The following is a 15311-nucleotide window of genomic DNA, read 5'->3' as shown; positions in this document are numbered from 1 at the left end:
GAGCGCAGCTCCTGCTTGGGGTGTGAAAACATAAATATTTGGAGCGAGCTTCATTTGCATTTGTAAACGTACACGCAAAGCTCTTTCCTGAGGCAACATGAGGCTAGAACAGGTATGGTCTCTGATCAGTGCACTGGGTAAAGACACAACGATATCATTATCACTCTTCACCTCAAAAAGGTGTGTGTGTGGAAAAGTGATCCTAAACGAACCATCGTCTCATTTGTTTCATAGTCCGCGCACATCTTGCATTAACAAAAAATGTTCAGCATCTTATATTTAAGCAAGAACTTACAGGTTATGTGGCGTAGTAGATCATATGAATGTTTCCCTAAAGGAATGGTTTTGTTTTTATATAAGCAAACAAAAAATATGTATATGAATGACAAGTACAACTATATAAAACATCCCAAGATGCTGAATCTGAGCACCAATTGATGGCTTGGAAGGAAATATTTGAGAGTATATAAAGGTACATTTTTCGGACCATCACGTAGAAAAAGAAACGTACAGGGTGGAAATTCCAGAAAGGACAGCCTTAAAAACTGCAAACGTGGAGGAGCAAGGTGGCAGAATTGGAAACCTGATTGGAAGAACTCGGGTATGCTATTCTGAGATGAAGGACAGTCCTGAATAAGTGGGAGGTCATCCAAAACTCTACTGTCCCCATTTAATTTTCACCAAGTTGTGTCACCAATTACAGCAGTGTTCAGTCACTGCGTTAGCTACTGGTTCAGCAATACATACAAATCAAAATTCTCAAGCTGGTTCTCAATTTATTCCTCAAACCTTCCAAGACCAACATCCCTCTCAGAATACCTTCGCTTCCCCAGTTTCAGCCTGTTGTACATCTCCAACCCCATTGCATGAAGACCAACATACTATTTACTTCCCAAATGTTTTTTTATGCACCTGTATTCTGAAATCTCAAGTGACCAAGTTTTGAATCAAAGCAGAGATAGCAAAAACTGCCAATGCTGAAGTCAGAGATAACAGTGTGGAGCTGGAGGAACACAGCAGGCCAGGCAGCATCAGAGGAGCAAGAAAGTTGACGTTTTGGGTCAGGACCCTTTTTCATAAATGGGGGAGGAGGAAGGGAGCTCAGAAATAAAGAGCGAGGAGGGGTGGGGCTGGGGTAGGTAGGTGGGATAGGCGAGTTCAGATAGGGAGTAGTAGGGATTGGTCAGTGGAGGTGGGAAAGAAGACGGACAGGTTATTTCAGGTAAAGGAGGTAGGGACAAGAGGAAGCTTTGGTCATGGGATGAGGCGGAGAGTGGGGAGATTTTGAAACTGGTAAAGTCCACATTGAGACCATTGGGCTGTAGGCGTCCGAAGTGGAATATGAGGTGCTGCTCCTCCAGTTTCCGACTGGCATCATTGTGACACTGGAGGCGGCCCAGGATGGACATGTCACGCAGCGAGTGGGAGGGGCAGTTGAAGTAGTTTGCAATGAAAAGGTGTTGTCGGTTGTCGCCATCAGGGGGCTGCTTCATTTTTCCTGGTGACAAATTTTTTTTGTCAACATTCCTGCAAAAAGACTCAATAAATGTTTAAAGTAGTATGATGCCCTGTGTTAACGTAATTATTGCCGAACAATTGATTCCTGGAACTCATCTTTCTGCAAACTACTAATTTAAAAACACAGATGCCAGACCTCTGCCGTCTCCTGTAGATTGCTCATCCACATTTTTCTCCCTATTGAGCTGGCTTTTTGTGATTGGTTAATTCCCATGTCCCTTCACTCCACCCCTCAACCCACACCAGTAGCTCGATTCAAACATCACGTTCAACATCATCCACTCATCACTTATTGTTGTAATAAAGATGCAACTCTTGAAACATGAACTGATCTCTGATCTTTTCAAACAGAAGCAGTCTTTTAGTTCACTGTATGCCATTTTTGAGTTTACTTGGATTGTGGCATTAGTAATAGTCAGGTCCTGTCATCTTGTATTTATGTTCTAAGAGAGTGGATGTTATCCTTACAGTAGGCAACATAGCACTGATAAATGGGATTGTGGTCTATCAAACAACAAAAATCTCATTGTGTAGCCTTCAAGAGGAAGAAAGAAAACAATCCTCAGTCAATATTAGCATAAGCCCATCCCAGAAAAAAATGATCTATTCAAAGTCCAGAAAGTCATTTTTCCAGACTACTCAGGTTCCATACCCCAAGTATGTTAGTTAAATTGCACTCAAATGTGTAAACATATTAGCTGTACAAGGTTTTAAGTGTATTGTCATCATAACTTAATACATTAGTTTTGGTTGAATTAACATTTCAACATTGTTGAGAACAAAATGTGCCCATGATATATACAGATTGCTGGCACACTATTAGGGTAAATGTTTGGCTCAGTGACTCTCTGTGGCATCACGTTCTATTTCAATGGAAGTTTACTGAATTATGTCCTAAATCAGAAACAAAAACAAAGTTGCTGGAAAAGCTCAGCAGGTCTGGCAGCATCCGTGGAGGAGAAAACAGAGTTAAATGTTTCGGGTCTGGTGACCCTTTCTCAGAACTGATGGTGGCTGGGAAAACGTCAGTTTATATGCAAAAAATAGGGAGGTGGGTGGGGTAGGGAGTAAACAATAGGATAGAGCCCAAAGAGAGAGAAAGACAGTCGGACAGACAAAGGAATTGCTAACGATCAGGCTGGGAGGGTGAATAGTTGTTAATGGGGGCAGTTAGTGATTAACAACAGGGGGTGTGTAGTGGCAGGCTGTATGGTAACAAGGTCTGAGAAAATGGGAACTGCAGATGCTGGAGATTCCAAGATAATAAAATGTGAGGCTGGACGAACACAGCAGGCCAAGCAGCATCTCAGGAGCACAAAAGCTGACGTTTCGGGCCTAGACCCTTCATCAGAGAGCCGTAACAAGGTCTGTTGTGTGGGGTGGGGGGCTGGGACATAGGAAAGTTTAGGCCCTAAAATTCTGGAACTCAATATTGAGTCCAGAGGGCGATGGGGTCTCCAAGCAGAAAATGAGGTGTTGTTCCTCTAGCTTACGCTGGGCTTCACTGGAACGCCAGAGACAGAGATGTTGGCCAGAGGGCAAGGTGGTGCATTGAAGTGGCAGGCAACAGGTAGTTCAGGGTCTTTTTTGCGAGCAAAACGTAGATGTTTTGCACAGCGGTCACCAAGTCACCAATATCCTAAATCACATTTTATCAGTAAACAAATTTATTGCAGCATAGCCTGACCCAAAAAAGGGGGCAGGAGGGAAGTTTAAAATTTTCCTGCGACAAAAGCCAAAATACAATAAGTTCAAGAACGACACAACATCCAAATGAGATAGTAGGAACTACCGATGCTGGAGAATCTGAGATAACAAGGTGTAGAGCTGGATGAACACAGCAGGCCAAGCAGCATCAGAGGAGTAGGAAGGCTGACGTTTCGGGTGTAGACGCTCCTTCAGGCTTCCTGCTCCTCTGATGCTGCTTGGCCTGCTGTGTTCATCCAGCTCTACACCTCGTTATCTCTACATCCAAATAATGTTGATTTGTTTTTATAATGTTATTCTATCAAAGAAATGAGCCCCCTCCCACTTGTCCACATATCAAGTTTACTAACCTAGTGCTAACACACACACATAGGAGTTTCCAAACCTTATTTTGGATGTGTGATCCAAATGCAGGAAATTGAACTCACTATCCCTGAGTTTGAGTGGTGGAAATTAGCTGAAGTTTTACATGAAGGAATATTGAACATTGGCAGACTAGATGCCCTGAACAAACTTGTATTACTGCACAGTTTGTGACAGGTTTAACAAAATTGAAAAACATCACATTCGCACCTCTATTTGAGAAAGGAGGAGAGTTCTGATTTGAAAGAAATTCACCCACGACAAAACATTTGATAATGTACACTAAGTAAAGGCGTTGCCTGTTTATTGTATCTTGCCTGATAAAGTATCTTTAATGAAATATTTTCGTACCATTTAGAAAAGGAATGGTCAGAAAACAGCATTCAGCGCAGAATAAAATTTCAAATATTAACTACTGGCAAGTTTGGAGTTCTTGCTGAGAGTGCAAATTTAGACAATGGCCCCTGGCACAGATTTGCAGAAGCCATGTTTGGCTGCCACAAAAAGTTTGAAATGGCTACTGTGTTGTAAGTAGTTCTAAAACTTGAAAAATTTGAAGGGGCTAAAGCTAATGCAACTCACCTACCATTTTAAGTAAAAACTGAAAGAACTGCAGATGCTGTAAATCAGGAACGGTTCTGAGGAAGGGTCACCAAACCTGAAACGTTAACTCTGTTTTTTCCTTCACAGATGCTGCCAGACCTGCTCAGCTTCTCCAACAACTTTGTTTTTGACAGCTATCATACTCATTGAGCTACTTTTGCATTTGGATAGAGCCAGTTACTTTGGACCAGACGACTGGAAATGGTCTGCTTGTTGCACAAAAACAAAATGCAATGAGAACTCAAGCTCCAAAAGCAGAATCAGGGCCTCAGTTTAGTATTTCTTCTGAAAGATGGCACCTTCAATAATATGGCAATCATTTGGAATTGTACTGAAATCTCTGGATGGATCACATAGTCAAAACTTGGAGTGAGGCTTGCAGCCATATATTTTTAAGATGGGTAAGACAGTGCTACCAAAATCAAGCTACTGCATGTCTAGTTTTTAAAATTGAGATATACTGCATGTTCTATTTAAGATCTGTGTATTAGACTGCAAAACAAGACACAGAACCTCCAACACCCGAGTTTTGTTGATTTCAGACATCTTAAATGCCTGAAAATTTCAACATTAAAACCAAGGCCATCTCAAACTTAAATCAGATTAACATATCAACAATGAGATTGCATACTGGCACAGTACTGTGGATTCCGTAACGTGGGAGAAACAATTTAATTTCGAATTTGGCCATGCTATACACAAAACTTTTGCTTCGTATGCACAGAGTCCAATAACTTCCATTTTGTTGGTCAAGACTATTTGACCCTACTATTTACGACCCCGATCTTAGCAAAATGCAGGGACAAGATCAAAAGTAGTTTTAATGAATCATCACCAGTACAATTTTAAGAACTCGACTCCTGATCCCACTCAGTGGTTCTATAATTGTTCTGCCTTTCTGAAAATAAGTCATCTCACACACAAGCTAAATTATATATAAAAAAAACACAGGATAAAGCTGACACTGCCCGAGACAAATGTCTTGAAATACAATCTGCAAAGGAGTTTTACATTAAAGGCAGTAGGAGGTAGGCTGGACACTGATTGAGATGTATTATTATCCTAGGATGAAGTTAAAGGTTTTTTTTTTAAGAAATGTGTTGTTGCTTTGAGGATTTCATGTTCATTAAGTACTTATATTTGGCATTTCTGTTACTGATATACTCTCATTTCCTCATGATTGACATTCTGGTACAAACTGCCTTCCATGCATAACTGAGACAACAGGGTGTAGAGCTGGATGAACACAGCAGGCCAAGCAGCAGAGGTGCAGGAACACTTCAGAATAAGGATCTAGACCCAAAATGTCAGCTTTCTTGCTCTTCTGATGCTACATGGCCTGCTGTGTTCATCCAGCTCTACACCCTGTTGTCTCAGATTCTCCAGCATTGACAGTTCCTACTGGCTCTTCCACTCATAACTGTTGGCTTTTCCTATTCAATCTACAGATCTCTAACCAAGTTCATAATTTTATCTGTGTTAGTTTTTGACAAAGTGTCTAGTTGAATCTTGGCCTGACATCTGTAATTAGGAGCTTGATCTCTTTGTTAATGTAGATGCCACAATGGTAATTCTCCAAGCTCCCAGAACAACCTTAATATTCCAAGGAATTTTAAGTCTTCTTTAAATAGAAGTCACTTTCATTTCCTCATTGTAGGTTCTGAGGCAAAGGACTACTGTGTTTTTAACATTGGAAGTTCACAATTTTCCTTCAAGTCAACTTCCTTATTTAAATCAGTGCCGTACCCAATTGTTTGGCCTTTTTCTTTCACTGCCACAACTAAATGAGAAAACTAATTGAGTGTTTCCACAGCTTCATCATGCATAAGATCTAAATAAACCACCACTCAAATCTTCCCTTTCATTGGCTATTGTTTCATTGGATGAAATGCCAAATGCTTGGCTATGACACTACCAGCATTTCATTCACTCTTAGTTTACTAATTACATGCATATTTCTATTGTGCACTTCATTACCTTATGTTACTGAACTTTCATTTCAGGAATATCTTTTTTTTAAATAAAATTGCATATAAATTTATCAATTCATCTAAGCAACTCCACACTTTGTTCTATCCATGGTTGCAGCCTAATCATTGCTTTTTGCAAATCTCTGACTACTGTGGACAATTTCATGTGTCTACTGCTTTTTCTGATTTGTTTCAGTTTGTTCTCCGTAGCATTTGAGTTGAGAGCTGGTGGGTGTCATCTTCAGAGCGACCAAGTTGGAGCAGCAGATCCTGTTCGAAGATCCTTCAGCACATATTCCAGGTTGACAATTTAGCGTGGCAATACTGGATATGGACTTCTCAACACTGCATTGCATTACCTGAAGTATCTTTCTTCAACAATGATAAGGGTTATCACACACTTGAGCATAACAGATTCTATTGATCTTACAACAGCAGCAGGGAAACCGTGTCCAGTGTCCACACGAATATTTAACATGGAATGGGAAGAAAAAAAATCTGGTTATGCTCTCACTGCTACTTGTGGGATTTTGCTGCATGCAAATTAGGCCATCAGGAATTCACCAGTTTCAAAATCTCCCCACCCCTGGCCTGACACAACCAGTCCACCTTCTCTCCAATCTATTTGCCCCACCCTTGCCGTTGACCAATCCCCACCACTCACTACCTGCACTCAAGTATCACCATCCCATCTCTCCTCTCCCCATTTATTTCTGAGCTCCCTTATCCCCTCCCCATTTGTGAAGAAATGCTACAACCCAAAAAGTCAACTTTCCTGCTCCTCTGATGTGGCTTGGCCTGCTGTGTTCTTCAAAGTAACCTGTTGGACTATATAACCTGTGTCTTGTGACTTTGGACTTTGTCCACCCCACTCCAACACTGGCACCTCCACATCATACTTCAATGTGTAGGCACCAGGCTTCAGAAGGGGGCAGATCATGTTTATGTTGTCTTTCTTCACTGAAGCAACTTTTTGTGAAGTCAAGCCAATCTTATTTGAGAATTTTGAGGTGTTCATGAAAAATTTCACACAATTTGTCTGGTCATCTGATTTTGCGTGATTAAAGATTACATCTAACTCGTGTTGACAACCATCCTTCCTGAATATTTTATCAGCTAGAACGTGCAACTCAGTCCTGCCCTACCCTGTGCTACGTCACAGTTGATGTCAGATCACTATCATAGGTTGTGCCTCAAGCTCGCTGTTGTTCTGAATGTTGCTTATTTATATTTAGACTTATAATTAGACTACCACATCAGAACAAACTAGTGATGCTAGTTCCGAGTGGGGACATTTACATATTAAAATATCTCGTCTTCCTGCACTTATTAGCTTATTGAACGATTGGATTATTTCAATAAACTAGAGACTCATGCTACATAAAAGCTCAATAAGGACAATGAATGAGAGCAGGAAAATTGCAGGCCTCAAAGCTTGATCGTTACAAAAAAAAATTTGTCGTTCTCATTTTTTTTTAAAATGAGGGGAACTAACAAAAAAAAATTAGCAAAAAGCATTTAGTACATAAAACCACACACTATAGTGAAAAATATGCTTACAGGGAATTTTAGCCTGCAAAAAAAAAACAATTAAACAAAACATTGATAATGAGAACTGCAGATGCTGGAGAATCCAAGATAACAAAGTGTGAAGCTGGATGAACACAGCAGGCCCAGCAGCATCTCAGGAGCACAAAAGCTGACGTTTCAGGCCTAGACCGGAAGGCAGACAAGGGTGGCTGCGTCTCCCGCATTTCCTGCAACACATCCCTCACACCCCGCCCCAAAAGGATCCCCCTCATTCTCACACACCACCCCACCAACCTCCAGATACAACGCATCATCCTCCGAAATTTCCGCCATCTACAATCCGACCCCACCACCCAAGACATTTTTCCATCCCCACCTTGGACTGCCTTCCGGAGAGACCACTCTCTCCGTGACTTCCTTGTCCGCTCCACACTCCCCTCCAACCCCACCACACCCGGCACCTTCCCCTGCAACCGCAGGAAGTGCTACACTTGACCCCACACCTCCTCCCTCACTCCCATCCCAGGCCCCAAGATGACTTTCCACATTAAGCAGATGTTCACCTGCACATCTGCCAATGTGGTATACTGTATCCATTGTACCCGGTGTGGCTTCCTCTACATTGGGGAAACCAAGCGGAGGCTTGGGGACCGCTTTGCAGAACACCTCTGCTTGGTTCGCAATAAACAACTGCACCTCCCAGTCGCTAACCATTTCCACTCCCCCTCCCATTCTTTAGATGTCCATGTCCATCATGGGCCTCCGGCAGTGCCACAATGATGCCATCCGCAGGTTGCAGGAACAGCAACTCATAGTCCACTTGGAAACCCTGCAGCCCAATGGTATCAATGTGGACTTCACAAGTTTCAAAATTTCCCCTTCCCCCACTGCATGCCAAAACCAGCCCAGCTCGTCCCCTCCCCCCACTGCATCCCAAAACCAGCCCAGGTAATAAAATGTGAGGCTGGATGAACACAGCAGGCCCAGCAGCATCTCAGGAGCACAAAAGCTGACGTTTCGGGCCTAGACCCTTCATCAGAGACATCTCTGATGAAGGGTCTAGGCCGGAAACGTGAGCTTTTGTGCTCCCGAGATGCTGCTGGGCCTGCTGTGTTCATCCGGCCTCACATTTTATTATCTTGGATTCTCCAGCATCTGCAGTTCCCATTACCACCAAAACCAGCCCAGCCTGTCTCCGCCTCCCTAACCTGTTTTTCCTCCCACCCATCCCTTCCTCCCACCTCAAGTCGCACCTCTATTTCCGACCTACTAGCCTCATCCTGCTTCCTTGACCTGTCCATCTTCCCTGGACTGACCTATCCCCTCCCTACCTCCCCACCTATACTCTCCTCTCCACCTATCTTCTTTTCTCTCCATCTTTGGTCCGCCTCCCCCTCTCTCCCTATTTATTCCAGAACCCTCTCCCCATCCCCCTCTCTGATGGAGGGTCTAGGCCTGAAACGTCAGCTTTTGTGCTCCTGACATGCTGCTTGGCCTGCTGTGTTCATCCAGCTCCACACTTTGTTATCTTGGATTAAACAAAACATGGTGTTTCCCTGATGTGTTCAAAAATTCAAACTAAATATTTAGTTTTAAACAAAAGTATGGCTTTTGTGAAATCCAGATTCATTAGTACTAGGAAGTGCACAAGAGATAAAACAGAGGAGAAGTGGAAGATTAGGCAAGTATTATAAATGAACGATGCCAGATTGATAATATAAAAGAAAATTGGTCATTAGAGTGGTTCACCAGTGAGTCTGTATGATCACATTGACAGAACAAGTTAAGATTCTTCCTTCACTATCTTTGCTGGAAAGGCAGCCATGTCTTATCCAGGTGGTTGAAACCTTCAATAGGTTTGTCAATATACTGATAATCAGATCAAAAGGGATATCAATCTCATGAAGCCACCGTACATGTATTCTCTGGAATCAACATCACTGGATGAGACTTCTCATTTATATCAGCAGAACAGTTCTGAAGAAGGGTCACCAGACTCGAAACGTTAACTGATTTCACTCCACAGGTGCTGCCGGACCTGCTGAGCTTTTCCAGCAATCTGTTTTTGTTTCTGATTTCTCAAATCCACAGTTCTTTCTGTTTTTATCAGGTCATTTATAGACTCTAGACTTCTCAGTTTAGCAGCTGGATCAGGAACTGCTTCTGACCAGGAAACTCCAGAGAAAAGAATGTGAAATGTTTGGGAAACGACAAAGCATTCCTGAAGAGGTCAGATATTCCCGTCAACTCATGGGAGTCCCTGACTAGTGACCAAATTGAAAAAGAGTGAAGTTTCATTTAGGGAGGCACTAAACACAACATGCGTAGAACTAAGTTGGGGCATTGTAAACAGTGCCAAAACCTCGAAGAACTCATCAACCTGACCTCATCCCACACAGATTGCATGATTGAGCTACAGCTAGTGATCCTCGAGGCAAGGGACTTCCTAAGAGCACCATTCCAAACCCAGGCTGACAAATTTTTGACCGCATTCCTTCTTTCATATTCAACTTCCAAATATTGACAATGCTGATTAGCTTGACACATTGCATCCAACTATAATTCAGAGTTTAAAAGGAATTCACACAATTTTACTTAAAACACACAAGTTTCTCAAGAAGAGCCCAGACTGATTGACCAAATCTGGGTGAACTAACGTTATTCCATTTCGGTATCTTGCAATCTCTTTTGCCGATCAACTGATTTATAATTAATACTTTAAAGTATTGTGAAAGATATTCAGTATATGTTCGAGTTGCTTTTCAGTTTCTGCTTGCTGAGGAGTGCACTACAAGATTTTTCTCCAAATGATGATTGCCATTTACTGATAGCTAGAGAAATGAGTACATGAAGAAAACAGAAGTGTCTTCTTGACTTGCTTAAAAGAGCTGTTCAGCTCAGTTTGGTGGCTAAAAGCTAAAGTTAATATGTGCAGTTACTTGTTTTTACACTTTTATATAAAGTGAACAAAGATTCGAAGCACAAGCACCAATCCCTTCTGGCTGCTTGCACTTATGGAACATCAACCTTCAGGATACACACAAGTCTGACGTAATTTATGCAATCATTTGGCAGTCACAGTTTATATTCTGAAATTTCCCAACAACAGCAGAAAGAATGCAGACAACGTGAAGGCCCACCACTCCCTGCCAGCCTCACTTGCATGTCATGAGGAAGTATGTTAAAAATCCAGCTTGGACAGCAGTGCAGAACTGAAGGGATGCATGTGTTACAGGTGCTGAGCAGAAAATAAAACTAGTTCCGGCCTGTCCATTAAGATCAAGGCTGGAAAATCACAGGACAGTCAAGAAATGGGATGGAGTTGCTCCTCATGCGACTGTTACATTTTCCAGACTTAGGTTTTTGGGACTACGTCTTTGCTAGATAAGAAAAGCAACGAGAAAGCATCTATACAGAACGAGTGCAAATCATCTTCAAATAACCTGCTCTGAACATGTTAGCAAGTCTGAAAATAGAACTGCAGCCGTTCATAACTGAATTTCCATTGCTCCATTAATTCAATGTTGCATCTCCAGTATTATGCACAAAAGACATTTTCTGGTAATTAGCAGAGTGACCATGTTTGTCATGTGGGGTTGCCATTAGCAACAGGACATTTAAGTGAACAAATTAATAAATTGAAGAATCTCACATCAAATTAAAAGCGCCTGGAACAAACAGATTTTGAGAACTATGTTATGTGAAGAAAAATTAAAGAGCAGTAAAGACCAGGTGAACATTCAGAAATCTCTACCACAAAAGATGCTAGACTATTTTCAAACAACCTATTCAGACATGTTTGACACACCTCTTGATCTGGTGGGATCTGAACCCGTGCCTTCTGACCCAGAGGTAGGGACACTACCATTGCATCACAAGAGCCTAAACATATATCCTAGAAAGAGGCCACTGGTCCCAATGTGCTGACATCAGCAAAGCAAACACAATGAAAGAATATTAGAGGCAAATAAGTGAGCTGATAAGTTTGATGTAGGAATGTGACAAGCAAAAGGCCAAAATCAAGAATGTTGGCCACTTAAACACAAAGTTGTATGGGAAGCACAGAGAAGTATTGGTGGTTGCAAGATGGGGATTGATTGTGGATGGTGAGGGCAAGAGACTAAGATTTGCTCTACCATGCAGATAAGACATTTCTATGATTGGAGCAAATGGGATGTGACAATTGGACACCTGAAGTGGGGGCAGTGGCTAGGGGAGAAGAGTTTTAGATTAAGATGATGGACAGAATGCAGGGAAAGAGTGAAGGATATTTGAGCATTGAAACCAAATGGAAGAGAGTGTGGCAAACAAGGACTTTCAAGTGGTGAGTTTAAGGCATGTTGGAGGGTCATGTGCTCAAAACATCTGGTACCAGTGGCCTGATCGTAAAGACAAGGCCTTTCTTGAAGTTCATACAAAACACATGCTGTTGCTGTGAACCTGATAAGAAAAGCAGGCCCTCCTTGAACTCTCCCTAACATCTGGCAGTCAGCCAAGCCTTGGATACTTCTTTGTTGGACTAACATTGCAGATTTTTCATTGCACCAGCGCAGTGAACAATCTCTAACAAGTTTCTATTTCTCTGTTCACACAAATGCGAGTATTATTGCAAGATCTCTTGTAGCCAATTCCTCAGTGACACTCCCATTGCCATACACGGGCAACTTCGAAAAAAAAATGAAAACACTGCTATAAAATCAAACAAACAATCACTTCAACATCTTACATACCAACTTACAGATCTCCACAACTTCCAACTGCTCAAAACTAACAGTTCAATCATGCCCCATATTAACTGTTATTTGTACATTCACCTCTATTCCAGTGACATACCATCACTCACACCTCCAAATCTCCATAGCCTTGACCCCATTTACCTCAAAGAACGCACGCTACCTTCATCAAATAACACCCGGCCACCACCCCCCAAAAACAAACCCCTGTCCTCGCATTGGTAAGAAAGCCTTCAGTCTTGGTCTGACACTCTGGAACTGAACTCATTCCCAACATGAAAACAAAATACTGGCAATGCTGGAAATGTGAAGCAAAACTGAGGAGTTTGGAGAAACTCAGCAGGTCTGGCAGTATTAGTGAGAGATAAGCAGAATTACTGTTAAAAACCGAAAGGACTGCAGATGCTGTAAAACAGCAGCAAAAACAAAGTTGCTGGGAAAGCTCAGCAGGTCTGGCAGCATTTGTGAAGGAGAAACAGAGTTAACATTTCGGGTCCAGTAACCCCAGAACCCCAGTTCTGAGGAAGGATCACCAGACCTAAAATGTTAACTCTGTTTTTGCCTTCACAGATGCTGCCAGACCAGCTGAGCTTTTCCAGCAACTTTGTTTTTGTTTCAGAGTTACTGTAAAGGCTGATATGACTTCTTCAGCACTGAAAGGAGCTGGAAAATGATGGTTTTTATGCTGTTGACTGGGAGCAAAAGAAGAGGAACAAGTGGAACATCTTGTGAGGGTTCTGAGAGCAAAAGACTAAAGCAACAAATGGTGGCAATGTTGAAAGAGAGGTGGAAAATTGGCATAAAATAAAGTCTGAAAAGGAGAAAATTGATCCACTTTGCTGAGAGCAAAGTCAAGGTATAAAGAGAGACATGGTGAGGGAAGGCAGAGGATACAAGAAAAATTATCATTCTCTGAAGTAGTTGCGAAACTCAGTAAATATTTCGTCCTAGAAAGTGCTGAAGTAGAAAAGGAGATGTTGCTCCTCTAGTTTTTGTGTTGAATTTTGTTGGAACACTGTAGCAGGTCCAGCATAGAAATGATATCATGTGAGCAAGGTTGTTTACTGCAATCAAGATTGGGGGTATTCGTATGGATGGGCCAGAAAAGTGGAAATTGTGGAACTGATGTAAAGTGTCAGAGAAATCGTGAACTTATGTTGGAACAGACCGAACAATGGAGTCGCTGGGGGGAGCATGGTGGGGATGAGGAAAGTGAACACATCAAAATAAGAAGACAGATTTGACAGGGTATGAATAGGCAGGATTGTGATTTTGTGGATTTTAAGTTTGCTTTACAACATTATCTTTAAAACAAGACCAAAGCATCAAACATTTAAATGACTTGTCAATTCTTTTATCAGGGCTTAAATATCCATTCCATGTCTTGGGCTAGAAAACATCTAAACAAGAATGGAATTATGGAGCCCAGCACCAAATAATGGAGATACCCAGTGGAGATCCGTGCAAGGGGGAAAAAAAAATGCAACACGGTGCAGTTGTAGGAGCGTCCCCAATGACTAGTATGGTTGGTATCTACAGTTTTAGACCGACACAAACAAACAGAAATACTCGTATGAGGGGATCAACAGCTTTCCCAGATTAAGATTCATAAATTCACTTTAAACGTAAGGTCAAATTGGCAAACGTACATCAGGTGAAGTTAAAACAAGAGTTAAGCACTCAAACAGCAGGACATCCGTTCACAAGCAACGTGCGGAAGCTCTCAATTGAGCCACATTCTACGCAATTTAAAGCATTTCATTCTCAGGCAATCCCCAAGCAGGAAGCCTTTAATTTGTAAGGCATTAGAACATAAGTGGTTTTTGTTCTGAATTACTCTCAAAGCATGATTCAGAAACAAATACCATATAAAAAACAAAACGCACATGTCACATATTTTGTTTTAAAACCGTCCAATCACACCGCGGCAATTTTAACACTTTTAAGGCAATATTTATTGGAAACAGAGAACAATTCGTTCGTTAAACTCTTAATTTAAAAAGGTAGTACTAAGCAGTTACGGATCTTAAAGTTAGATACGTGAACAACAAAGTTAACTTGAATCTTAAAGTCAAGTAGCCGTTTTTCTTACAATATTTTAAACCCACACCATGCCTCAAGTAACCTTACGTAAAACCAGTCGATACAACATTACTTACCAGAGTTCCTAACAAGTTAAATATGTCCTCTCTGTTTCGGTGCTCCACCTGAAAGATTGGCTTTCAGCAATAATGGATTCTTTTCATACAATCACCTTGTCAAACAAGTTCTTCAACTTTGTCTCTCTCTCCCATTTCCCCCCCGACACCTTCCCACCTTCAATGCAAAAACAAACATTTATGACATCTTTTGACCAAGGAAACAGAAGTAACAACACTTCCTACTCCCGTTCGCCTGGGATGGGACTAAAGTCACATGATTCCAGGTGCCGTCAGAAACATCAACCACTTTGTCCTTGCTGTATTCCATTACTGCATGAAGCTTCAGTTGTAATGTTCTAGGGTTACATTGGGAATTAATTAGTGATTTTATTCCAAAATAGTTGCGGCGAAAGTTTAACCGTATAAATCTTAGAAGCGGGTCAAATTTCTTTGAACTTGAACTTAGGGGAAAATGTGGTCATCGAAGTTCCGCCCTTTGAATACCTGAAGGCAGGTAGTCTGAGGTTAAAGCTGCTCAATAAAGGAAAAATAATAAGTAGCTGAACCAGAAACAGTGCAGAGATTTGATGGTAAGGGAGAGGCACATTTCCTCTCGTAATGTTATCTTGTGCTTTGTGGTGGGAGCTTGCAAATAAAAAAATGGTGTTACCCCGTTCGCAAATTTAAGACAGCTGGCTTGAATGAAGAAAGAAATGATTGACTGAGACTGGGAATTTGAGAAGACT

The 15311-nt window shown here is 41.6% G+C and overlaps 1 protein-coding gene across 1 annotated transcript in view; it reads right to left on the bottom strand.

The window, feature by feature from the left end:
- atp8b1 (ATPase phospholipid transporting 8B1) overlaps positions 1 to 14807 on the bottom strand; it is a 141865-nt gene extending 127058 nt beyond the window's left edge. Inside the window, exon 1 of the mRNA XM_048544699.2 lies at positions 14584 to 14807. The gene's annotated coding sequence lies outside the window, so the exon portion shown is untranslated. The remainder of the gene's footprint in view (positions 1 to 14583) is intronic.
- Positions 14808 to 15311: the final 504 nt, after the last annotated feature.

This window comes from Stegostoma tigrinum, chromosome 1 (assembly GCF_030684315.1).
Source record: "Stegostoma tigrinum isolate sSteTig4 chromosome 1, sSteTig4.hap1, whole genome shotgun sequence".
Lineage (NCBI taxonomy): Eukaryota > Metazoa > Chordata > Chondrichthyes > Orectolobiformes > Stegostomatidae > Stegostoma > Stegostoma tigrinum.
Note: the sequence above shows the minus strand (reverse complement) of the source record. Positions and strands in the feature narration are given on the sequence as shown.